We start from the raw sequence: 27986 nt of genomic DNA on the forward strand, positions 1-27986 counted from the left end.
TAAAATTTAAAACGTAATATGCGATTGCACAACAAAAAACAATCAAGTAAGCTTTGAAGAAAATTTAAATTTAATAATATTATATATTTTTACATGAGTATTATATTTTGTATCGTATGTAATATATATATATATATATATTTATACAAGTATAGTGTTGTGTTTGTATTGGTAAAATTAAAATGTTATATCAATTTTAATTAATTCATGTGTAATCTTGTATCCTACCTCGCCGCAACTTCAACTACAAGTGCTCTACCCAAAAATCGTCTGTAAAAGTGTACTATACTAGTACAATGAGTGGTAACTACTTCTGTAACATTTATCTCAATAAGTCAAATACAAAATGAAAATATATTTTACTCAAGGAGGCTTTTACAAGCACTTTGGTAACGTCATTTTATCAACTATATTAAGTGAAGCTACCACCGTTTCGGAATGTAAATTCTACCGAGAAGTACCGGCAAGGAACCCAATAGTTACTCTTTTTCAACATTTAAAATACAAAGTGATGTTACTCAAATACAAATATATATGTATATGGGTCATATTAAAAAAAAAATTAATTTACGGATATGAAACAGATAGGAATATATTTTTTTTGTAACAGAAATGTCGCAGAAAGGAAATATTAGGGCAATTCGAAATAGCAACCCTAAATAAATAAAATTAGAATTTTTAAATTTATATCAGAGGTCTGACATTATGATATCAGACCTCGGTCGAACACTCACTGCTGGACATTGGCCCAACCTAATGTTAAATCTATATCCCATGAGTTAGCAGATAAATAAAAATAATCTGTCATATTTTATTTATATTGCACTAAAAATCAATCACACCACAGTTACATATTCATTTAAACATACTCATAATTTTTGAGAAATTTGGAGTCGAACAGCATAAAAGCTTTTCAGAACATTTCGTTCAATAGTATTTCTTTTTATATACTCTACGATTTTCTTTATTATTCTTCATTTGAACCTGGTTTGACTTATTTTGTTTTAACTCTCGTCATAGCTTTCGTCTTTTGGATTTTTCTTCTTCTGACGATTGTGAAATTTCAAGTAGTTTTTATTTTTTTCTTCAGCTTTTCTTTTTTTCCTCTCAATCAGAGAAGACTAACAGATATGAGTAAAACCAAGACAAGCATTCATTGATTAAATTTGACTGTATAAATTTAACTGTATTAGAATTTCCTCATTTATTTAGCTTTTTTACAATTAACAACAGAATACATTAGAAAAAAATATATTTCGAATTTTAACGCAATAGTTTTGTTAATATATATTTTATAGAATTACCACCAAGAATGTGGACATTGATTACTTGTATGAAACAGGATTTATGCAATGCCTGTTTTGTCTTTTTTAATATACTTTATTGAGCTTTATCAGATGTTTCATTTTTTTTATTAGGCACAAATAAGCATATAATAGGTTAAAATTTTTAAAAATGGCAGTTGAGGCTTAATGTAATAATAATCGCTGTTGGACATTACGACAATACTAAAATTACAATTTTTTTGAATATGACCCATATAATATATCCTGCCTGTAAGCCATCAAGTATTAGCTCCATGCATGTTATTTTAATTTTTGGTGCGCAATAAAGCATATTTTAATATATGTACAAATTATAGTTTTTCACATAGTACCTAACATATTCGAAATGTAAAATATATTGACATTGAAAACCATATCATTTCCTCATTCACTATTCTAAATTCATCAATGTAATGAAAACTTTAAAATACGGTGGATTACTTATGTATCTGAACTAACTTTTATCCGTGAGTCCACCCACATTCAATTAACGTTTCCGCGTAAAGTAAATCCCATAATTTATACATATCCAAGTCCACTATGTCAAATTTCATTACGACCGGTTCAATGATTTAATGGTAATGAATGAGGTATTAATCTGATTAGGCTTAAATAAATGAACTGCAGCGTTATTCCATAAGAAATCATTTTGAATTTCACTCGGTATATGTTTTAAACCGGCTTACGATATGATATTTTGAAAGATTTAGGCGGACGGGTAAACAGATAGATATTTTGGTGGTAAGAAATTTTAACCGTTTCTTACATCGCTATTGCGCCACCAACCTCGTGAATAAAGTTGTTATGGCCGTTGTGTGTGTGATCCAGTATAGCTATATACTGAATCACTCATCCTTCAAACCGCAACACAGCAATACCAAGTACTGCTGTTTGGCGGTAGAATAGATACTGAATGGATGGTACCTACCCAGATTATATTCAATGTCGTTTATCGCTGTCTGATATTACCTGATATTGTTTTGAGATGAGACTCTATTATTAAGAAATATTAATTACTATATAATAGTTTAAGGGAAGTGTTTTTATGTAAGCCCACCTATTTAACCGATATTCTACCGCCAAATTATCCTTTCTAAATACATAATGAAACATCAATTAACAAATAAAATTAGAAATACGGAACGGCTGTATCTAACGGTCGTCGTTTGGCGACACATTAGCTGTGTACCTTTCCCATGAACCTTTCTTAGAGACAAATGACTGCGCTGATCATTAAAATTTTAAGAAAACATTAGAAAAAATATTCAAAATAATCATTCGTTTGAAATATAAATACTGTATTATGGCGAAGAAAAAGCATACAATTAGTGACGGTCTTTTTAGTATTAATGGAACTTAAATCAGAAATACTCCCATTGTTTAAATTTTAGATGATTAGTTTTATAGGCCATCCGTTTTACTTAAACAATGGCATTTGTTACCTATGAATAATGGATCCAATATTTGTAACTAATTACGTTTTTATAGAAGAAAACTGATACAATAATTTAAAAAAAAGCGTCTTTCCTTAAATATAATTAATCAAATGATACATAAAAGATTTTTGGTGATGCATCTTATTCAATATCTACTTCGTTTGATTGATATAGTTATATAATAGTTGAGATAAATTCTTCGTTCGTTTTATATTTATTTTTGTCTCAATTCTCAGTAAATCTCATCCCTTCGTTCCACACAGATTGAGTTTATCTTATTACGAAAATTTCGTACAGACATTTCTGAATCGGATTACCTTCGCATATATGATGGACGGATTCTTATCTTATCTCTCTGTATCAAAATCTACTTTTGAACTGTTATTTTCTTTTAACGTCCTTTAATTTGTTTTCCGTATGAACACATATCACGATATATAGTTATCCATTATACCGAAGTTTATCATGTACAAAATAATTATTTAAATTTATTCAAAAAAATTAGAAAATATGTCGAGAAATTAATATGAATAAACATATTTTTCAATTCAATGTTAACATATAATGCATCAAATAAACGTAGCTAGAAATGAGGATACGTTCAGTCTAGATTTTTTCAACATATTTATATCTACGTCTCGTACAAACCGTACCTTTGACAGTTCGTCGATTTTATTTTCTTTTTAATTATTTTTAATATCAGCCTCAGACGCAGACATAGGCAGATGATTTTAGTGATCTTGATTTTTGCAAATTTATCCACCTATTCTGCCACCACTGTGGAAGATACCCATAGATGCAGTGTTATAGGCCTCAATTTACTGGACCCAATCGACTACTTTTAATCTATAATTTGATCCACATAGATATGGAATACAATCAAAATCATAATATACCAAAATACTCGCCGACTCTGAACAACTTCCATTATGGAATATTATTAAAAAATTATATGGCTTAATAAGTTTTTGTGGAAAATACCTACATGCTTTGCTTTAGCACAATTCATGTGAGTCTTAGTTTTTGAATAAGTAAGTAGTAGTACCTCAACGTATTTAGTACACAATGTTAACAAGAACGGATGTATGCTTATGTCTATCGGGGTCGCACTACGGTGCGCTTTTTATCAACTCGGGGAAACAGCCGCTTAGCACGCGTAAATAATGTGCTGAATAGCGTTATTACTATTTCTGGATAATAAAAATCTACTTAAAATTTCATATCACCCGCGTGTGTGGTGGAGGCAGGTGTTACGTATCCTATGACCTTTCCTGTATGCAAAATTTAATGCTGAAATGTTGAGTAGTTAAGAAAGTTAAGAAAATTTAATTTAAAATTCCACTTACTTAATGATTTAAAAAAAGAACTACCACCGAAAATGTCAATGAAAACACAGCAGAGAAGACGTGAAAATGTAACAAACAAACAAATAAAACTCACTTTCGCATTCAAAATCAAAAAATAAATATTATTTATTGAAGTAGGCATAGAAGCACTTTTGAACCGTCATGTTACACTGTTGGGTTCAATGTGAAGATACCGCATGTTCAGAAAGTCGATTCTAATGAGTCGATCCTGCATTTGTAATATTATTATTGATTAATATAAATAGATAGCCGAGATGGCCCAGTGGTTACAACGCGTGCATCTTAACCGATGATTTCGGGTTCAAACCCAGGCAGGCACCACTGAATTTACAAGTGCTTAATTTGTTTATAATTCATCTCGTGCTCGGCGGTGAAGGAAAACATCGTGAGGAAATCTGCATGTGTCTAATTTCAACGAAATTCTGCCACATGTGTATTCCACCAACCCGCATTGGAGCAGCGTGGTGGAATATGCTCCATACCTTCTCCTCAACGGGAGAGGAGGCCTTAACCCAGCAGTGGGAAATTTACAGGCTGATTATGTTATTTTATGTAATATAAATAGTCTTTAGTTATAAATGTTACGTAAGTGGTGATTAGTTAAAGAATGGTGTGTCTTCTTGATTCGAATGTAATATCTATGATGGAAGAGAAGATCATGGTTTAACTAGACACCCGCTAAACAACGTAAATTATATATAAGTACGGCCGTTTAATATGAAACTATTTTTTCTCTACTATCATGAATCACTGTGGTAAGTCCGGTCCGATATATTCAATCGCAAACATGTATTTATGAGGTAAAAAACATGCTAAGCGAAATTTCTGAGAAACGCTCGGAGGTACCAATCTAGCCAATAATAAAACGTGTCTGGCGGCTGCGTTTACACAGTGCGTGATGTCGTGCGCATGCGCAGAAAATTGCAATAATACCATAATTTCTCTGGTTTGAGGACCAAACGAGAGTCCTCGTTAATTCTGGGATTTGTGTTCTAAGATAATTACTAAAAAGCATAGAATATGCATAGTGAGATTTTATTTTATCTATAATATAATATTCTAAAATACTCTATTAGCGTGATAGAAAATATTTATAGTTATGAAATCAACTTTACCAAACGCCTTAACGTTTGATTTTTTATATATTTTTTTCTTTAGTATAGTTGACATATACTTAGATCGGGTTTTAGTAAATCCGATAATTATTTTATCATGTTTTCTAACCAAATAATGCTCTATGTCAAGGTAACGTATATGCTACGTTTAATATTAATCAAGGGATTAATGTTATTATTAATATTACAGATATGGTGTTTTAGTGTAATTTCGTCTGGGTATTAAAAGTATTGTCACATATATCTCTTTAAAATATTTTATGATCACTGCACTCTTTCAGATTTATTATATGATTAGACGTTAATGTTAACATGGATTGGAGGCTGTTATCTCGCGTGTAATATCTATGATTCGCACAGCATGAGCTGTTGTAATTTATGCAAAACCGTTTTCAAGTAGCTCGCGCTAGTGGCTTCCGGCATACGCGGCTTACTATTTTTACTTTTTAATAGACTTACAAGTTCTATGGCCCTGATTTGCGTTATTCGTGTCGTTATTGAAACCTAATTGTATGTTATTTGAACAGCGTGTTCTCCTCGTGGGTAAAAAAGAACGATTTTTGCCAATACGTACTATTTTGCTCGCACAAGGCCGTCTACGTTCATAAGGAACTCGCTAGTTGGCAAATTGTGTTTCGTGCGACATACGATACATACTGCGTTACAGTATCTTAGACTCCATATCTTTACGATACGAACTCTATAGTTTTTTGTACTTGTAAATTAATTTTAAAGAATTTTTATGTCCACTTTTAATTTAATTTTGATAAGTAACTATTACGTTTATTCATGCTATTCAATTAAAAAAAATGATAAAGAATTGAAGGACGTATAACTTCACTAAGTTTTAGTGAAACATGCAGTATTTTCTTACACAGTGCACGAGTTAGTGGATTCGAAAAACTCAGCGTTGCTTTCCCGCATTTGAACTCGTGACCCTTGATTAACACCACTATCCGTATAGCCATTAGCGTCTCGACATTTCCTGCATTAACAAAAGCATCGATATACAAACAACGTTTATACTCACATAGGTTATGCAAGTAGTTGCAAATAAAAATAATTTCAAAGAGAAATAAAAATAGAAATACTCTTACTTCTTCCGAACCAACGAAGCTGTAGCAATCAAAGACGCTATGCTAAATAATAGTTCTTCCTGCTACTTGCTCCCACTTACCGCCTCCGCACAAATGCATATAACATACAATGGACCAATCACTTAAATACCTTCACAGAATATTCACCTCTATCTCTCAAGTTTAAAAAACTAATATTGCTTAACCACTTTTTCTAGTTATGAATAACAATGAGGTCACGTGCACCCTCATACCTATTGGGTTAGTTTGTAATAGTCCTGGGTGTTTATCAATTATGCATTTGAATGCAAATACAAGATTGGATGTTGGATATTCTAGCGAATATTTCCATTAAGGCCAACGTTTGATTTTGCTTTATGACTAGTAAATGTTCTACAAAATATTTAAAATATAATTAATGAATACGAACGTATTCCATAATGGAAGGAGATTAGGTTAATCCCCAGCACGCGATTTTTGACATTGAAGAATAATATTAATTTGTTAAACGAGGAAACAATATACCTTTTATCCAATAAATCTAAATTAATTAAAAATCTCGAAGTGAAACTTCCTATATATGCGTAATCTCTATGTATAACATGTAATTTAATTATATTTATGTATCTACATACATTTTGTATTGCTAGAGGTTGTGTTTCAATTAATATTAATAGTAATAATTAAGAGCTCATTATCAAATTATATCAAATCAAAATTATTATATTTTAAAGTCGGCTCGTACAAACACTTAACAGTCGATATTTTACAAAATTATATCTAATAAAAAACTACGACTGGTTAGGAATGTAGACTCTACCGAGAAGAAACTGTAAGAAATTAATGAGTTATTCTTTTTATCATTCATATAATTGTACTGCGTCGTTGGTTTTATTGTTATCTCAACTCCATGGTTCAAACCGTGGGTTGGAAGTATAAAAAAAATATGGATGCAGCCAGGAAGGGTGAGTGAGCCAGTGTAACATCTTATATCCCAAGGTTGGTGGCGCATTGGTGATGTAAGGAATGGTTAATATTTCTTACAACGCCATTGTCTATGGGCGGTGGTGACCACTTACCATCAAGTGGCCCATTTGCTCGTCCGCCTACCGAAATAAAAAAAAAATCCCGCGTAACTCTTGGCTAGTCTAACTAATGAGAATTGTCACCGTGGTCGAAATCAGTCGGAAGGGAGAGAAGAAAGAGAGCAAAGGTCGGACTATTCTTTTGTTTGTAAAAAATACAAGTCATTCTCATAGCCAATTAAATAAACTAAATAAATGGCTACAATATTAATTTGATTCCGATACAACAATTTAATACCTATCTTCAAACAATTATTTTTATTCTTAGCACTATTTTGAAAATGATAGTTAAGTTTTAATATTTTTCTTATATAAAAACTTAATACAATACCATAAATTATAATAAACCAAATATACTTTAATACAATAAACCAATAAGCTCTTAAAATTAAAACATATTTTGCTGTAATTGCGATAATTAAAGATGAGCATAATTGGTGCTAAATCTAGATATTTTATTTACGCAGTTATAAAAAATATTGAATTTATCAATTTTACGCAACTTAGTCGTAATACAGGTGTTTGAATTATTTTATCAAAAATATTCTAATTCTTAACAGATTAATCGTATAATCTGACAAAAATTATCAAGTGGATATATCGTACAAATTTATCAAGTTGAAAATAAATTCATCGTATAGAAAGAATTTTATCAATGTAACATTTATGAATTTTTTGAATTTGTGGAAATTAACACTTTCCTTTATATTCTATTAATTACTAGTTGTCATTCATTGGACTCCAAGCTTGTTCATCAAATTCGGTTCAGTGTTTTGGCCGTGAAAGAGCAACAGACACACAGAGTTACTTTTGCATATATAATATTACTAGCGACCCGCCGGCTTCACACGGGTGCAATGCTGATACTAAATATACTAAATAATGTCTTACAACGTTCAGTTTTTCAGTCGTTAGACAATAAAAACCGCTATGTCACTGCGTTTTAAATCTGTAATATCTTCGATAATATTCATTTAAATTACATGCTGTAAATTCCGTATTGATCTATATTAAATGCATGATGTATTTAAGATACTTGATTGGATAAGGATTAATGCTGTATTGCTCAAAATCGCTTCGAAAATAAGCCATTATTTCTCGTAAAAAGTAAAGGAAAGAAAAAGCGGTTATTTTGAGTTATCCCTAAGAGATAGACATATACCATCGCGAACTTTTTTGAAGACCTTTTTATGATATACAATACATTATTTTGATCTATCTCGTAGGGTCTCTCATATAAACCTGATGCAATGGATTAACATTCCGAGGCACTATTAAAATATTTACAATATGACACAACTGATTTTAATTTTTTAATAGATAGATTGATTCAAGAAGAAGTTTGTATAATGTATTATTTTGATCTATCTCGTAGGGTCTCTCATATAAACCTGATGCAATGGATTAACATTCCGAGGCACTATTAAAATATTTACAATATGACACAACTGATTTTAATTTTTTAATAGATAGATTGATTCAAGAAGAAGTTTGTATAATGTATTATTTTGATCTATCTCGTAGGGTCTCTCATATAAACCTCTAAAATTATCAGTGTTTCTTTATTAAATTGTGCCATTATTATACATATAAAACTTCTTCTTGAATCAATCTATCTATTCAAAAATTAAAATCAGTTGTGTTAATTTAAAAATCTAAGCATACACAGGGACAGACTGCGGTAAGTGACTTTGTTTTATACTATGTAATGATTGTTATAGATGATACTGATTCTAACACAAAATGTTAATAGTTTGTGTGGCCGTATTCTAGTTTAGTGGAGAAAGCGTTATATAAGGATCCAAGAGATAGAGCGTCTTAAATCCCTTGGCTATGTATTGAGGTTGTAAGTAATGGTAGCTAATGGTCCATTGACCAGTTGATGGCTCACTTGCTCACCTTCAAGTGTATAGCAAATAATCGATAAACTACAATAGAATAATCATGCTATCCAAAGCTTAACTATTATTATCAGATATTTCTGATAAACCGGATGCAATGGATTAACATTCCGAGGCACTATTAAAATATTTACAATATGAGTATAAAACAATTGCGTGAATAATAAACTAATAATGTTTTTATATCTTAACATTTACACACTTAAATAATGAATAGTACTTCTTAATAATAGTAGGTTTGATGAGCGACTTCTTTTTTTGCACGGATGTTTTAAATAATGTATGCGTATTTATAAAACTGCATCTATACTTTTGTGACAAACAAACTTGTTACGATAGACTTTTATTGAGAAAGTATAGACTTCCGTTACGACAGACCTACGACTGTCGGTACTGGAGACTGCCGTTACTGTACCAGATTATTTTTAAATTAAATATATAGAAAATATATTAATCATCACAATTAGCTTTAGTTAAATGGCCATTAACTTAATAGTTTATAAGATATTTTGTCTCGAACCTCAGCAACGAGGGAACGAGACAGATGAAGAAATAACTATAAGCGAAGCAAAGGTGTTAGGATTCCCTTAATTCACTTATATTATTTTAACATAATTAACAGTAATAATAATGAAACAAGAAAAAATGTTTCCATAAACCCGGCCCTACACTAGAGGCGTCGTAAATTGTCCCAGAATTGCCTTTTCCTGAATGCTGATTGCGTGCGCTTCGCGTATCCGTACATCATTTTTCAATCAGTATTATTTTTTGCTCGTCAAATGAAGATGCCTTTTATACATTTTTATTTCAGACTAGCCACCTCGCTTCGCCCCGGTTGGTCTACATAGAATTTTGCTATTAAAGGATAATCATAAGAAGAAAAATTATTGTTTTTTTGGACTAACGTTCACAGAAAAACTGAACAACGTTTCATCGGAATCGGGTGAATGATTTCAAAAACGCATAGAAGACAAATATTCTTTTTGTAAATGTAGATAATGTATATTTGTTACGAATTAAAAAAAAAAATACAGTACAAATGATTACTTTTGATTGCAAATGTTATACTCTAATATTGCGATATTATTTGTTTATAACACGATACGTAGATCATCTTATGTTGAGTTGGGATATTATTTAAGAACAACCTCAAAACTTACCACAGAAGACAGTCGTACAATTTCAGAAAGTGATATGGGACACTGACTGTAAATATTATAACATTTAAGGGAAACATCGAAATAGCTTATCGCTGCAAGTTTTTTTTCAACATTTCACAAGTGAATAAGTTTTGAAGTGAGTTCTTATAGGAAAATCAATGCTGATTTAATTCTATATCCGCTAAATAAACTCTTTTTAAGCCCACAAAAATCCTTGAGACAACTTAATATATAATATTGATAAAAAGTCGATTAGATAAGACTTTCGAGTTTGGTATTCAAATTTTTTCTGACAGCTTCACTAAGATTTAATGTGACAGAAAAAAAGATCGTCAAGTGTTTCACTTCATGAGTTGTCACTTATCTTCTTAAAAAATCTGAACTAAAAACCGATAAATGTCACTTAAACTCAAGTACTTTAACAAAAAATATATTGAAGATAAAATTGCAAAATTATTTTTCGTAGATAAAATGTAAATGGGTCGAGAATGAATGAAATTACTATGACTCTACTGTGAATGAAATAAAACGAATGGCTTGTAAATGTCCCACTGCTGGACAAAGACCTTCTCTCAAGATATAAGTTTAATCCACCACACTGACTCAGTGTACGTTTGTGGTGGCACATATGCCAGAATATCCTCCTACGAGATTTTATCACGTTTTTTTCGTCCCCGTTGACTACGAGATGAATTATAAACACAAATATAGTATTTAATTCAGAATAAACATATCGATGACAATAAATCTCGGTATTTAATTGTTTTTAATTTGATAAACGTAATAGTATCTTCTATTTAAACTAGAGAACAAAACAACTACAAAGGTCTTAAGAATGATCAGATATTTGTACAGTACTAAATCAACAAAATTGTAGTTTTAGTATCATTTAGTAAATTGTATAAACAGAAATAACTTTGATCAAATCTAAGTATTTCCAGCAACTTTATAATGACTTAACTAATCTTTAATGAGAATGCGACATTGAAAATTAGTACTTACAGATAGTATTAGTAAACTCTTACTTTAAATTGTTGACTTCATACACATTATATATATATATATATATATATAACTTGTTCATATTTCAAAATAAATGAATAAATTACATATTGAATAAATATTTCATGATGGACCTAACGGTTAAGTGTGTCAATATAGTATTTAAGGATTCATTGATATGATTACATATCATATACATATATTTGCTATATACTTCATGATCACTTTCTGGATGACAGACGAGTAACTGTTTATACTTCTTGCTGTGTCCGTGTCTGTCACAAAGGTGACCATTAGCGTGGTGATTCGGTCGTCTCCGTTTTAGAAGTAATTAAATATTTTGTATAAACTGTTAAAATATTTAGATATTGATTATTCTGTTTCATACAATTACTTTTAATACTTTGTATCATTTGTCATTCTTGTACATTTTTTCATGCAAAAATAAATAAAACTTTATGAAGTATTCGAATATTCAATACATTATAAAAAGTTTAGATATTGTGTAGTACTATAGTCGATTAGGTAGAGTTGAAGCAAACGCGGCTGAGCGGCCTGAACAGCGATTTCGTCTCAAGTGTCCCTGAGAGCCATCAACCTTGAAAGTCAGGCTAAGCATTACAGACTAGCTAGCTATATTTTTAACCCTGACATTGACGTGTGCAATATTGCTTGGTAAAATCGCCATAATGACATAAAACTGGTTTAAACAGTAAACTACGCTTGACTTTATTTTGAATCACAACTTAATGAGACATTAAGAAAACAGTATTTATAATAAACTAACTGTACCGGCGCCTTCGTGCGCGTTTAAATTTAACAAAAAAGTTATAGTTGTAGCCTAAGTTACTCCTTATTACATCAGCTTTCTGTCAGTGATCAGCTCGAGCAAACAGACAGACAGACAGACAGAGAGGCAAAAATTATTTTGGTATATGTACTGTGTATACATTTAGTAAAAAACGATTATTTTAATATTACAAACAGACACTCCCATTTTATTATTTGTATAGATGAGACATTCTTAATTTTAATTATGACGTTTAATTTTATGTCTTTGACAGTCAGACAGACTAAACATCCAAGTATATATTAAGTAAGAGCTCATAAATGTCCTAAAACTGGATAAAGTCCTAAAAAGTTTAGAACTTATAACACTACGCTGCTCCACTGTAGATCAATAGATATTCAAGTAATATATTTCTAGTAATATAGTATTTCTGTCATACGGTTTTCATACGCTGTTTTTCTTTAACATCGATAACTATACATTTAAATAATTCACCTCACGTACGACGAGAGAAACAATCGAATCGAGACCATAAAATTTCATGCTTATGCGGATTTGAAACTGCGTTTTCGTCTAACATTGGTTTTCTTTCCAATGAACCATCTCGTATCTCAAATCCAAAACCATCAATTTTAGATTAATGATAATGTTTTACTAGATAATTTGAAAATGAGAAGACCATACTCTTTGGTACCTATAATTAATTTCTACAATATAGTAACAGTATATATATTACTTCATCATAGAAGTATCATCCCATAAGAAAATAATAAAAGTACAATATAGCGGTCTTCAACCACAGAATAAGAAATAACAGATTGAAGCCGATTTGCCCTATCTACTCTTAAACAAACAAATAATGACAAACAAATGTAGCCCTTAACGTATCGCAATAAAGGGCATTTTAAGATGTTAATATTTGAACTAGTTTCACTGGTGCATTGATCGACCTTGCACGAAGTCTTATTCAATAATTTACTGATCAGAAGATTGCGGTTCAGAAATGCTGCATAACGGGACTGATGGACTTTGGTGGTGATAGGCCAAGTTCAAATCATTCAATACGCCAACATTTGTTTAGGAAACACTAGTCATTTATTAATTTAATCGAATGATATCAAAGATTTTTCAAACTTAATCTGCACTCATAATAAATTTACATTGAAACTGAAAAACAGAACGAATGAAATATACAATACAATTTTCGTTGCATGTGTCACCTCTAGAATTCTATAACTTAATAAGAATCGGCTCAGCGGTTATTACCGATTCGGAACTCCGTAGTGGTTTTCTTGTTCAATATGAAAAGGTTCTATTTATATTGGAAGTCTCTATATCTAATAAACGCGTGAACGAAGACGCTAATATTTAATAAAAAGACAAGACGAAAACTATAGACTAGAACGATTTCAAACCATGTAGCCCAGACGAATTACATCAAAAGCAGGGGTGACATCGAAAAAATAATAGGTAGCAATTTTCCTTTTAAAAACGAATCGGAACTAATCGATTTTTTTTGCATGTCAAACCCTAATTCGACTGGGTTAATGATAAGAATTTGATACTTAAGGCATTCAGTAATGTTATTAGCTTCTTCTTGTCATGGACTTAGATGTTTATGAACTAGCTCTGTGTGAGCTGATCCTCCAAAGGCTGGATTACAGCAATACAAAGTGTTTGGCGTCAATAAATATAAATAAATATAAATATTAAATAAATATAAATATTGGACAACATCACATACATTACTCTGATCCCAATGTAAGTAGCTAAAGCACTTGTGTTATGGAAATCAGAAGTAACGACGGTACCACATACACCCAGACCCAAGACAACATAGAAAACTAATTAACTTTTTTCTACATCGACTCGGCCGGGAATCGAACCCGGGACCTCAGAGTGGCGTACCCATGAAAACCGGTGTACACACTACTCGACCACGGAGGTCGTCGTCAATATATTTGGCCATATAAAGTCCTTGCCATAACTTCATTCCTCACTTTACATTTCTCAATGACTAAGGCTAATAACACCATATCAAGAAAATAATAGATCCCATTTTACCGTAACATCGTAATTGATATGGAAAGTAATTTTACAACCAATTGTAATTTCTGTCTTATACAAAGTGCTTTATTATAACAGTACTGAGGCCGTGTCAAGTCGAAGTGTGATAAGTCGCAACAAGCCCTGAGATATATACCGACTGAGGTTCAGGTATGGTTTACACGATTAACGACTGTCCCGATAACATGAACTTATCCAGTTGTAGGGTACGCCGTGATTTTGTTAAGACCTATGCTGTAGCTGTTTATCATCGGATTTCTTCATTTATATTTTTATTACCCCGAAATTACTTAGGCCCAACCTAAAAAAAGACTCGTTTTTAAATTTAAAATTTATTAAATAAATACCCTCCATCTAAATTTTGAATGAAATTAAACTAAACCAAAGGAAAACAGTAAAAACTTCATATCTTTTAAAAATAGAATAACTCTTTAGACAGAACTAACACTTAACTATAAATAATTATCACAGACAGTGATATCCAGTGATACTTGCTTTTTGAACATTACTACAATTTGGATGATTGAATATTGTAACGCTAGAATATTATTATAATACAACCAGTTCCGAAAGTAATGTTCAGACTTCGGTTTTTTATCTTCATAATGTACCTCCTCTTTTACCTACCTAACAGGGCAGTAACCAAGAAAGAGAAATATGTATTCGTAGCCACAACAACACAATCTTATTTACCAGTAAAAGGCATAAAACGTCAAAGTCATATTACATTTACATTAAATTAAAAATATATGAAATTTTATTTAACCACGTTAACTATGTTAATTTGTGGAAAATATTACCGTCGTTTTATTATTGTATCAGTTTTTGTGCTCATTATATTTCCTTATGACCAAATTATAATTGTTAGACGGCGAATAATTATTACGTCGAAAATAATAAACCACTGCGTAATAAAATCTTCAATAAATTTAGACGGGAAATTCTGAGATAATATGAAAAATTAACAATCATGTTCATACTACCACTGTTGTTTCCTACAGAAATAAAACATTATCCTTGTTATGTACAAAATATAAAGACTTATTCGCTTACAAGAAATTAGATGTCATGATTAGTGAGCGCAGTTGAAGATCTTGCATACAAACGATTTTTAGTCTATATCACTGCTCTAGCGACGTGTAATGATTTTGGCTACATAAAAAATAATTTTGCCACAAACTGATAGGAAATAATTAATGAATTCTTTAACCGTCTTTATGCTCAATTGAGCACCCTTAAATTGTGACAAAGTCGATTTAGGTCAAATTTAATCCGTTTGTTTCAGCTGTAAGGTTTCATTTACAGTTAAATATTCACACCATAATAGTTCTGATAGGTCTGACCGCCTGATTGTAATCGGATAATAGATCTTATATGCACTAGCCTGTTATGGCAGCAAACGTAGATACATTCTTCGGAAACTAGCATTACCACAGATCTCCGTCAATTGGTTGCAAATATCAAACGCAAGGTCGTATAAAATAATAGCTTAAGTCTTACATTATAGAGTTCAGTTTTGCATGTAACTTGGCTTAGACAAGAAATTCTGAGATAGGTTTGTAACAAGCCTAAATACTATTGCGGTCGCGCATCCTTTGATCGAGGAAACGGTCAAGCGTATCCAGTTAACTAAGTTTTTGCACACATGTTTGTACTTGATCCATATTAAGTGGTTTAGGATTCTAAATGACTGTAATAAAAATAATTCTTTTGTATTCATCTTTTATCTTGATAAAGGGAGCTATCCTGAATATTTATTTTGAATTAATTGCTTTATTTCGTTATCTTATTCGTCAAAAGTTATAGAAGTTATTAGTATCAGTAGTAGTCAGTATTATATGTATGATTTATGTATTTGAGTGTTAGACTTTTTATTGTTGTCATTAGAAAGGCAGACGTTTAAAGTGAAATTAACCTTTACTTACATGTTAGTACAAAATATCTTGCAAAATATAACTGTTTCCAATCGTAGGATGTTGATGTTGTGTCTCTTATTTCTGAAATGAACGTACATTTTTACATAAATTAGCAGCCTGAAAATTTTCCATTGCTGGGCTTAGGCCTCCTCTCCCTTTGAGAAGAAGGTTTGAAGCATTTTCCACCACGCTGCTTCAATGCGGGTTGCTGGAATACACATGTGGCAGAATTTCTTTGAAATTAGACACATGCAGGTTTCCTCACGATGTTTTCCTTCACCGCCGAGCACGAGACGACATTAAGCACATGAAAATTCAGTAGTGCCTGCCTGGGTTTGAACCCGAAATTATCGGTTAAGATGCACGCGTTCTAACCACTGGGCCATCTAGTAACGTAACTAATTACGTATAAGTTGGTTGTTGAGTCAGTAAACGAAATTTTAATATGACTATTTTAGGATGTATAAAATTGGTTTTCAGTCCGCTTATTTAATCACAAAGTCAAAACGACCCAAAAATTCAATTAAGTCTAATACGATTTTTCTAGATTTATTTGTAAACTAAATACTGACTTAAATCAAGGTATTGATCATTAGTCTAATTCGCCATCGATTATACGATTAACACCGTATTTTCTGCCGACGCAGTTGTAGTGTTGTAGTAATCAAATTATACTGACCGAAATAAGTACATATTAAGGTCAGCGTTTAATTTAATATTTATGATAAATATGATATTTCATTAAATCAACAGCCCGTTTATACTGGAAAAAGGCTTCTCCTGTTACGGTGAACGACTACGCCAAATTATTTTGACCCATGAAACTTTGCTTTTTTAATATTGACAAAATAAATTGTACCGATTGAATAATATTACAGGTTGTCTAATTAATATGTTTACAATTATGAGAATAGCCACTCGACGTGGATTAGCATTGTTAGCATTATATTTTTATATTCTATTGTAATTTCAATAAAGAGTATTATCAATAAAACGATTTAATATAACGCCTGGGAAGCTATGAAATATTACATAATACAAATCGAGTTTTAACTAGTCTACAAATATACGTATGAAGCGATGTCGTTAAGTTACCTACAAATTTAAATTGATTTGTATTTGTACTAATTATAGAAACACACGTAAATACAATAGCTTGGTAACAAACATTATTAGATTAATCGAGATTTATAAGTAACGTTAATTGATGAATTAACGCCGTGTTGTTACTTATACATATAATAGTTTCAAATTCAATTACGACTGTAAGCCTCAATTGATTAACGGAACAGTTTGTTTACACGGAACAGCAAACAACAGATATACTTAGTATTACCGTGTTCTTGTTTGAGTTCGTGTAGCCATGAGCACAGTGGCCAAACTTAGATAGAATTTTTGACTGTGCGTTACTGTTCTTAGGACTGGTTAGTGATACGTACATGACGCCAAGCAGCAATACTTAGTATTGATTTGTTCCGGTTTGAAGGATGAGTGAGCCAGTGTTACTACAGGCACAAGGAACATAACATCTTCGGTCCCAAGGTTGGTGGAGCAGGGCCGGATCTACCATATGGCTTTTTGGGCTGAAGCCCAAAATTCCGTCCTTGAATTCACGGGGCCCTGGGCTTCAGCCCAATGATTCAAGGGGCCCCAGCTAATTCAAGTCAAAATTCAAAAATAGACGATATTCATCCATAAATTTATTAAATTAAACAGATCGTATGGTTTGCAACCCTGCGAGTCCTGTAATTAATCACACGCAGTCAATTAATTTAATTCAAGTCTACGTTCAGATATGTCTTAGATGGCCCCCTTAAACTTACGATCCGGCCCTGTGGTGGCGCATTAATGTATATGTAAGGTTAATATTTTTATAAGCGGTGGTGACCATCAGGTTGATCATTTGCCCGTCCGCCAAACTACAACATACGTAAAAAAGACCACTTACTGAATAGAAAAAGGTGTATGAAAGAACCTCTACAATTAAAAGCAAAAAACGTCAAACCATAATAAGGACATCAATTCACAGATCCCATGCTGAGCGGCAGACTGATTTATACGTTTTTACAACAGTAAAGGCAATGAGCGAAGATGACCACCAGAGAAAAACAACGCACTCAGAGGAATATATATATATATGTATTTTAAATATTTTTTTAACTTGAAGTTACCATATAAAATGATTTCCTATTACAAAATGGATTATATAAACTTTCTCAATCAAAATACTATTTACACATTCAAAACAAAAAGTATGCATATGTGAATGAATAAAGGTAACGTAAAATCGGGCACACGTGTTAATGAATATGTTTAAGCAATTTTCAACTTTAAATACATCAGTAGAAAGGTATATAAAACTTTTTACAACCGTTAAGCGAGTTTTATATCAGTTGTTTATCTTTCGCGCTGTATCGTCAATCATTTTTACAAACAAACTAAGGTGCGGATGGAAGTAGGTCGCTGACGTGCTGAGAAAAGCTGTATTGGAATAGTTTTATGTACTTATTACTTTTTAAACACCGTCATTATTACCTTTACTTAAAAAAACTAATTAAATACCTGTCACAAATACAATAAGGTCCACATATATTCTTAATTCTACGCAAGTGCGAACCGCACCGCTCTCATTCATTCTGTCATTCGGTCGCCGTGCATTCCATCCACTCAGTCATTCGCTCGGTCGCCAGTCGCGAGTGATAAGCGCTCATGGATGGATGTGTGTAACATTCGTTCGATTGCCGCGCAAATACCGTTTCGAACGCGTTAATTGGATCTAACGTGATTAAAATTTACCTTAGATTGTTTTGTGTTTATCATAAGTGGATTTGTTGTGTTCCGTTACTCTTGCATGTGTGTGTGAAACAAGTTATCATTTTTTTTGTGATTTTCGTTTGGATTTTTCTCCGCCGATGTTTTCGTTGTAAGTCGAAAGATCAAAGATTATGTACCTTTTTTAATAATGCAAACTCAAAGGAGGCTTTGTTTTTGATGTGATGTTGTAGATAAAATTAAGGTTTTTTGCTCTGAAGGTATACAATGAGTTATTTTTGTAGACCATTTTTTTTGTTATCATTGTCGTGTAGGTAATGAAATAAATATCAGCGGTCGACCAATAATAAGCTAGTCGTTCACAAAGCGATAAAATCTTGATTAAGTCCGGCACGAATCTATTAAATTGTCTACTCTTTAGGTTCTCAAAGCTTTATGTGTTTCTCGAGTCAAATTGAAATGAACGTTTGCGAAGGTAACACGCTCGCAAAGAAAACTGAATTATTCATCTGAGCTAACGAATTCCCACGAACTTGCTCGCATAACATAATGTTTTAATATTATTTTAATATTATAAAGTTAACACAAAGTTCATACTCAAATGTAAGAGCTACTTACGTAACAATATACGAATATACCTTAAGTTAGTATATTAAACAATAATAAGTACTAAATAGTATATATCAATTTTTTTGTAGCAAACTTGAATTAAATAAAAAACTAAACCGTTCTTGGATCTTATGTTATAATGATACAAGAGCACAATTTTTAAAATTAAATGAATTAACACATAAACGTGAGTTTATAAATAGAAACATACATTATTTTTTACATTTTTTTTTAAATAATATTAGCAAAAGTCGCAGAGACACAGAAAATCGAACTTGAAAAATATATGACAATACGTCTTAAAACATATGATATAATTACATATAATTATAAATATACTTATATTGTAGCTATTCATAACCAGTTATTGCTGCACTTTAAAACAATTTTATCGCGATACAGATTAAAGATTGCAAAATAATCGGTATCTGATTGTTGGAAGGGGCTGTTGCGTTCGAGTTGAAATATATTTCGTTTGTTTAATTATTCATAGGTAATGAATGAATGTATTTAGCAATATTTTAATAATAATTAAGCATAATACAGATACATTCACTGTAGTTAAATACAATTCTGTTTATTCCTTTAACTATTGCTGAGACACTATTTGAAATGTGTCCAAAATTTCGTGGACAACATATTCACCAGTCTTGTGATTATTATTTGCTGTAAGCATTTATTTGACTTATACATTTTGTTTCGTCGATATAAGTTGAAACACTTGATACTGATTCATTTTAATCATCATTCGTTTAACATTCGCAAGAAGAAGTCAACATGGCTTTACTTATCTAAATAAAATGTGTACATAAAGTTTAAATGAATTGGATAGGACGTTCAAAGAATATTATCAATACGAACTAGGTTATAGGGCCTGAATACATAAACTAGGGATAAGGATAAAGGAACTCTGTTTTTACACTGGACGCTATGAATTGGATGCCGACGACGTTTCGAGTGTTTTGTTTTATTTCTTTCCACTAAGCAGGTCGAAACAGATTTGCTCCAAGATCTTTACATAACACCGGATTTGTATTATTTTTGCTTATTAAAAATATACGCAAGTGACAAAATTAGCATCTTAGGGTTAATGTACTTGCTTTGTCTGAACATGTCTGAGGTTTTATTGCTTCCTGAATAAATATTAAGACGTCGTAGGTTTTTCTGTTCTTGTTTCATTGCGTTCTGAATTTTTCCTTATTCACCTTGGCTTTTGACAACACATTAATTACAGTACAAAAAAAAATTGATTTTGATAAAAATAGTATTTCTGAAATAAAATAAACGACGACTGTACTGCTTTACATTACAAAATCGTTTGCTATATAAATGTTAAAAAAGTAACATCCCTTAATATCCCAATACTTTTCTCAACCATGCATTCCTGGTGTTTAACCATTGGTAGAAATTAATTCGAAACATACAGGTTCTCTCACGATGTTTTCCTTCACAGCCAATCACTAGATGAATTATTATTTGCAACACAAATGATCGTTGAATGATAATGCCCGGTTTTGATTCCGGCTTCAGTATAAGGGACATTATATCTACTGAAACAGGTCATGTCGGCTCTTTCGTTTCTATATATTAATTTAAATGTATTATATTATTTACAGTTGACAAGTCTCCTCTTTTGGATATTACCAGAGTATTATGTCAAGTCTTTTAAATGTTTTTTTATGATCTGCGTTTGTTTGTACATTTTTTGCGAATATTCTTTCGTACTCATTTGTGTGTGTATATTATGCCTCTGTATTTATATTAAAATTTCATAAACCAAATCAATTCATGCGACGGGCAATATCAAGAGTTATTTTCATTAATAAAAGGTACCTACTTAAATATATTTTAAAAGTATTTCTGAGTGAAAGTCAAAGTCAAAAGAAATGTTAAATAAATCAAAATGTATCCTGATTCATTTTTTATTTATTATTATAAGAGGCCGCTTGTTGGACATGCAACTTTTGTTAACTGTCATGTACATATATTGTTTAATGTATGAATAATCAAATATAATAAACCCTAATTGGCAACCCTACATTATCTTAGTATCTAAGTATCTTAGCTTTACTTCTCGTGCTGGGTCAATTGAGACGGCTTAGTTATTACCGTCCCCCAAGTGTGGAACAAGGGCAATAAATGGAGACAGCTGAAATAACCCAACGTCGGTCTGCGGGATCGCTTATGGTGATAACTTTGTCAGTTTAATTGAAAACATAATTTAAAACTTTTAATGTTAAAACAATTCATAAGTTTGTGAATTCAAAATACAGTCAACCAAACTTTATTGAGAATTCAATAACTAAGACGTACTTTTAAATAATATGCATACAATTAATATTAACTTATAACGTCATAATTGAATCAGGTTTAAATATCCCACTGGTGGTCTTCCTTAACAACCGACCAGGGGATAAATTTTAAAGATAAATTAAGCAAAATCAAACCTCTATTTGGATTTGAACGTGCGTACTCCGTTCAGAAACCATGTCGTCAATTCACTAACCCATCTCGGTTCATTTACACTATTCATGATTCATTTTAAAGTCAACGCAAAATCACAACGTGCTAGAGATAAAAAATATTACATTTTTACACGTTTAATATCAAGTTATTATGTTGACGTTTGGCATACAATTTACATACATATATAATAAAATATCATCACAACACACTTCACCTACACCTGTTTAGGTGAAGTTTGTGTTTTAATTTGAACAAAGATATGTTTTGTTTTTTTGGGTAAACATTATATACATAATATATGTATGTACATACATTTTCACATGTGGTTCGATAACGGCCTCGTCTAGTGACTAGTCTTTTCGGTAGCAGATTATGAGAATGACGGTTCGGAAGGATTTTCTATAAAAAATTCGCAGTAACATTAGTGACTTAGGAAATGGCATAGTTTCCCGTGCCTGGCCTTTCTACGACCGTGTTTGATTGCCGTCCCATTGGTGATCAAACTAGAGTAAGGGATAGGAAATATCCCTTTGCACGGACACTTTAATATTCGGCTAAGTTAACTAAAAAACTACATAAATATCATCATAGTTGATTAAAATGTATAAATATAGATATTAGTTAACTGTTTCGAGTTTAATACACTGCAATAACGATACTATCTTTTAATGATCATTATTAAATATTGATAGCATGATATCAACTTCCTAGGTAGGAATTTCATCCTGATAAATATTATCGCGTTCTTTTATCAGAAAATTTGAAAAAAATATGCGATCTAGCTCTTTGATTAAAGAGTTTTATTGCTTTCGATATATGCGTATAGCATTTATGAATTGTAACTGAAACGAATGTGAAGGTCGCTTAAGCTGTTTTAACGATTCACGGTTAAACATGCTCAGCGATCTGAAGAATATTCGAAATGTTATTATATCGGTTACCAATGGAAAGCTTTTATTCAACATCGCTTCATTAATCAAGTATTATAATCAAAGAAATAATTGATATCTCGTTTAATTATGATATCTCGGTCAGTTGTTTTTTTTTTATGTTACGAAAATTATTAATTACTTTTTGATAGTCAGTAATATTCGTTGGAAAATAACTTCAATCATATTTGAAAAAAAATAAAATACATTAAAAAGTATTTAGAGTGTTCGAATGTAATTTGAATTTAGAATAACTATCCTTATTTAATGAACAATTGTACAAATAATATTGGTAGGAACCGTTTATAATCATCGTGTACTTAGAACTCTTGGAGCCTGCGCCCGCACATTCTGTAACAACGAATACTCGTTACTGTTTGTCGACGGAGTCAGTACGGTGGGTGGTCGCCATTTGAAATCGAATCACGAGTAGCATTCTTAAAACTTTATATACGACTTTAATTGAGTCTCCAAGCGAGTACAATGCCTATTATACTAACTATGTTTTTTTTATAAAATAATGCAATTTAAGCAATTTAAATTCAACTTGTTTTTAAAATAATCTTACAACTCAAGATAAGTTATTAATCTGTATCAGTGTGAAAATGTAATTATTTTATATATGCAATAAATTAATTCTGATCTCGTGTAGTTATTTAATAGTTATGTCAAATTTTATTTAAATTTGAAAAAAGGAACTTCTGTATTCATTGCCGGTTTACCTAGAGACATTCTGTACCGGTGATAACTCGTAACAATTCAAAAGTACTAGTAAGAACCGCTCACTAAAATAAAAACATTATTAAATTGATTTAAAAATACAACTAACGTTATAATTCGTATCATATTATACGTAGAAAAAACGAATAAATAATGGTCTCCTGAATTGATTTAATTTCAGCTTATCATTTTGGTAACCTTATAAATATAGATTGCTGTATATATACATAATCAAAGTTTTATTATTTAAAATATAACATACTATTTTATCATTATTTTCATTCTCACGGCTTGTGTTGTTTTATTAAGACATATTTAGTTATGCCTTTAATAATGCACTTGACCTTATTTATTTTATTACTAAAAATGTTTTAGTAAAACATATCGTTTCGAAACCGGAAAACAGTTTCTGACAAATCAATTAAATACATCCAGTTTTGTAACACGAATTAACAAATAGCATTTTAATAGCAAATAACATTTAAAGTTACCAATTTATATTGTTGTTAATACGTGGTCGATAAAATATCCACAATTGACCGAATAATAAATTATTATTTAAATTCTAGATAAGTATTAACTAAAAATATGTATGTAGATTATAGAAAATCGGATAAACGAATGAACCTCTGATGGTAAGTCATCGTATCCCCGGACACGTACACAGACACTGTACGAAGACCAAACCAATCCTTACAACGTCAATTTGTAAGATCGAAGATGTTGTGTCCTTTGTGCCTGTAAAACGCTGTTGAACTGAGGTGACTCAGAGATTAAAACCGTACTGATTTTATCTTAACCGATAATTGGGGTTTCAAATCCAGATAAGCTCCACTGAATTTTCAATTGCTTTATTTCTATTTATCATGTGCATTTTATTGTTAGAAAAAGTGACGTATTGATACCCACCCAGATATAATAAATATATATAAATATAGTTAAATAATTTTGTACCAATAAGAACATATATCAATTCAAGCTAATAATTCAATTCAGAAATCATAGATTAAGCAACTGCTTAACTCGAATAGAATACACATTACATGGCTGTCATACATAAATAATTATGTAATGATAATATATTCTGACGATACAAGATTGATTGGCCTGGCTTAAGTACAGCTTAACTCATGAACTCAACTAGCACGATTAACATTTACTGGAAGTTTCTCGTATTGAAATGAAACGTATGAAAATATTGCCAAAAATAAAAAGAAACATAATATGCTACCACTTCTTTATATCAAAATACTAATACTAGCGTACTGATTCGGTACGAGTAAAATAAGGATTTTTATGCCAGGCCATTATCCCGTCTGTACTTAGTTTACTCATTAATTTAAATTAGTCTTTGAATTTTTTGATTTCTACAAATATTTCATAAATGTATACAAAGTTTACGGGCATCTGTCATAGTTTTCGCAGCATCTGGATCAAGAATCTCCATCCCGACACTATTAACTAAAATTGTAATAAAATTGTCATATAAATTCCATTAGTAGTTTTTGCGTTAAACCGGAAAAGAACAAAAGAACCAATATTTATATGATTTATTACCTCACTGAATTATGTTTTTACATTTTATAAATCATAATACATAATATACAAAACAAAATGAAAAATAGCTACTGTACAAATATTGACCGCGTGAAACGGTGGCAAGAACCCTAACAGTGCTTGAATCGCAAATCCAATTTTATGTATAAATAAGTATGTAAGTCCTGTTTTTTCTTATGTAAGTGGCTGAAGTGAATCACCCGTGAATTCCCCGTCATTAATGTTTCCGCAAAGTAGGACTAAATTAATTAAAATACTCGGTCGATAAAAGTGTGATCTTCGGATCTTTCGTTTATTTTAAATAAAATCTAATGAAATCAAACAAGTTTTGAAACAATCGTAAGTAAACATATAATATTCTTTGAAAAAAATATTACGGATCAAAAGATATTAAAACACTAATTTTTTATATTAAAACTAATTATACTTTCTTATGGATTTTTTTTTAATACAGCACTAACAAGCTTCTGATTTATCGTCAAATTTTCCTTATCAACGAACCCATTATAATGGTTCTGCTCGTATTTTATTTTTCAAGAACCAGAATTCCTGGAAACGAACGACCATCTAAAAATATTCTCTTAAGTTTGACCTTATCCAAAAATTACTCTTTTAAATATATTTAAATGCGTACTTATATATAAAGAGATGATTTTTTCGTAATTTTAATGCTAATCTCTATTAAAATCGCGATTACAATTTACTTGGTGGTAGGGCGTTGTGCAAGCCCGTCTGGGTAGGTACCACCCACTCGTCAGATATTCTACCGCCAAACAGCAGTACTCAGTATTGTTGTGTTCCGGTTTGAAGGGTGAGTGAGCCAGTGTAACTACAGGCACAAGGGGCGTACCATCTTAGTTCCCAAGGTTGGTGGCGCATTGGCGATGTAAAGAATGGTCAATATTTCTTACAACGACATTGGGCGGTGGTTATCACTTACCATCAGGTGACCCATTTGCTCGTCCGCCTATCGATATCATAAAAAGAAACAATTAGGGTGTTATCATTGCGTAACCCTGGAATAAATTTCATTAAAACACTAATTTTGAAAAAATATTTTATCATTATGAAAACCACAATCAACGTCACACGTGCACACATACGCACTCACACAGTCAAGGACAATGTGTTCACCACTGTATTCTTTATACCTACTAATATGAATACAATTTAGTATTTATTCGATCAAACTTGTACCTCGTCATAATATAATATTTAACCCAAACGTTTCAGCTGATAGCGGTCTCGGATATATAACAATATTATTATTAATATTGCGATATTATTTTCTTTTGGTGGTCTCGCAAAAATGAAGGCTGATTATATTGAATGTGATTACGATTGCGAGTGTGTGAATTAGTTTGTCGATTTCTATTTCGAAACTTTATACTTCAAAGAACCTTTTGTCAATGTTGGCTACTAAGTCATTATTTAATAATTTACGTTGTCTTTTATTACTCTCCAACATATAAAACTATGTATATCAATTAATTCATCGTGCAGCATACAATTTTATATTTACGCAAAAAATGTTGTTGTTAATAAGTACTAAAATATTAGGCATGTTCTACACGCAATTTGTCCCCATTGTCAGTCCCGCATTTTACGAAGCAAGTGAAGTATTACCTAATAACATCCGCTCTAAGCCGACCCTCATTAGACTCCATAGAATTTAACCACACGCTCTCGAAATATCGAACCGAGTCAATAAAACTAAGTTAGACCCTCGTGGGAAGTGCGCAATCGATACTTGAAAACAGTTGTCCAAATGTCGCTGTACAGTTGGAAAAGAAAGTCGCAATATTTTCTAGAAGCGTTTAAACATATAACAATGTTTTACAAAAGTTTTAGACCGCAATGAAAATTAAATATCAAGGTGAAATATTTGAAATTAAAAAATGATGATTTAGCACTGGAATCTTGCAATTTTAAATTCTATATTAAATATAGTTGTTTTGTATATACCACAAGATTATACATAATCTTGCTAAGTGTTAATACTGTATGTGTTACTTTTTTTACTAAATTCGATACCCATACATCATTTGCCATTATTCTTTAAGGTCTTATTCAAATGCAAACAATAATATTCAGTTAAGTAGAAATAAATGAAGGAAACAATATTACGAATTATTCAATCGATGTTAGAAATCCGAAGTATTCACTGTTTCGTCTGATAACATCAAAAAAAGTAGTTCAAATGTGGTTACGTATGCATACCACAGAAGACGGAATGAATTAGCCTACATAAACATTTCAAAACTAAACATACCTTTGAACGTAATAAGTTCTGTCAATTCGGATTAACGATACCGACATTACGGACTGTCTAACTACGATACATTAAGGCGCATCTAGTTTTATTCGCGACTGTCCCACGCGTGTCAGTGTCGGAAATGTAGCCGGCACGTTTATTAGCATCGCCTGAGCGTGGAGATAGGATTGCACTTTTGTCACTAACAGTACATCGTGAACTCGGATCGTATTACATATTGGTTTCTAATTAATTGCTATTGGAATTGCATGCATATTATTGCTGTTTATTTTGAATAAATTTTGGAAAAAAATTGCAGAGGTTGTTTGTTTCCTCGCCAGACAAGACACTGATTTAAGTTTACACATGAGTTCCACTTTCTTTAGGGTATAAAGATATTTTATTTTTCGATAGATATATCAACAAATTGAGGAATCTT

At 31.4% G+C, this 27986-nt stretch overlaps 1 protein-coding gene across 3 annotated transcripts in view; it reads left to right on the top strand.

Annotated features, from left to right (window-relative positions):
- The window catches only part of LOC113397098 (protein shank), a 205527-nt gene that overhangs the window by 57879 nt on the left and 119662 nt on the right, over window positions 1-27986 (top strand). For 2 of the 3 annotated variants that reach the window (XM_064219706.1, XM_064219714.1), the window contains exon 1: window positions 18909-19163. The exons of the other annotated variant lie outside the window; for it this stretch is intronic. The gene's annotated coding sequence lies outside the window, so the exon portion shown is untranslated. Of the gene's footprint in view, window positions 1-18908; window positions 19164-27986 lie in introns of those variants that run through there. 3 annotated transcript variants of the gene reach the window in all.

The sequence above is a fragment of the Vanessa tameamea genome, chromosome 3, assembly GCF_037043105.1.
Source record: "Vanessa tameamea isolate UH-Manoa-2023 chromosome 3, ilVanTame1 primary haplotype, whole genome shotgun sequence".
Lineage (NCBI taxonomy): Eukaryota > Metazoa > Arthropoda > Insecta > Lepidoptera > Nymphalidae > Vanessa > Vanessa tameamea.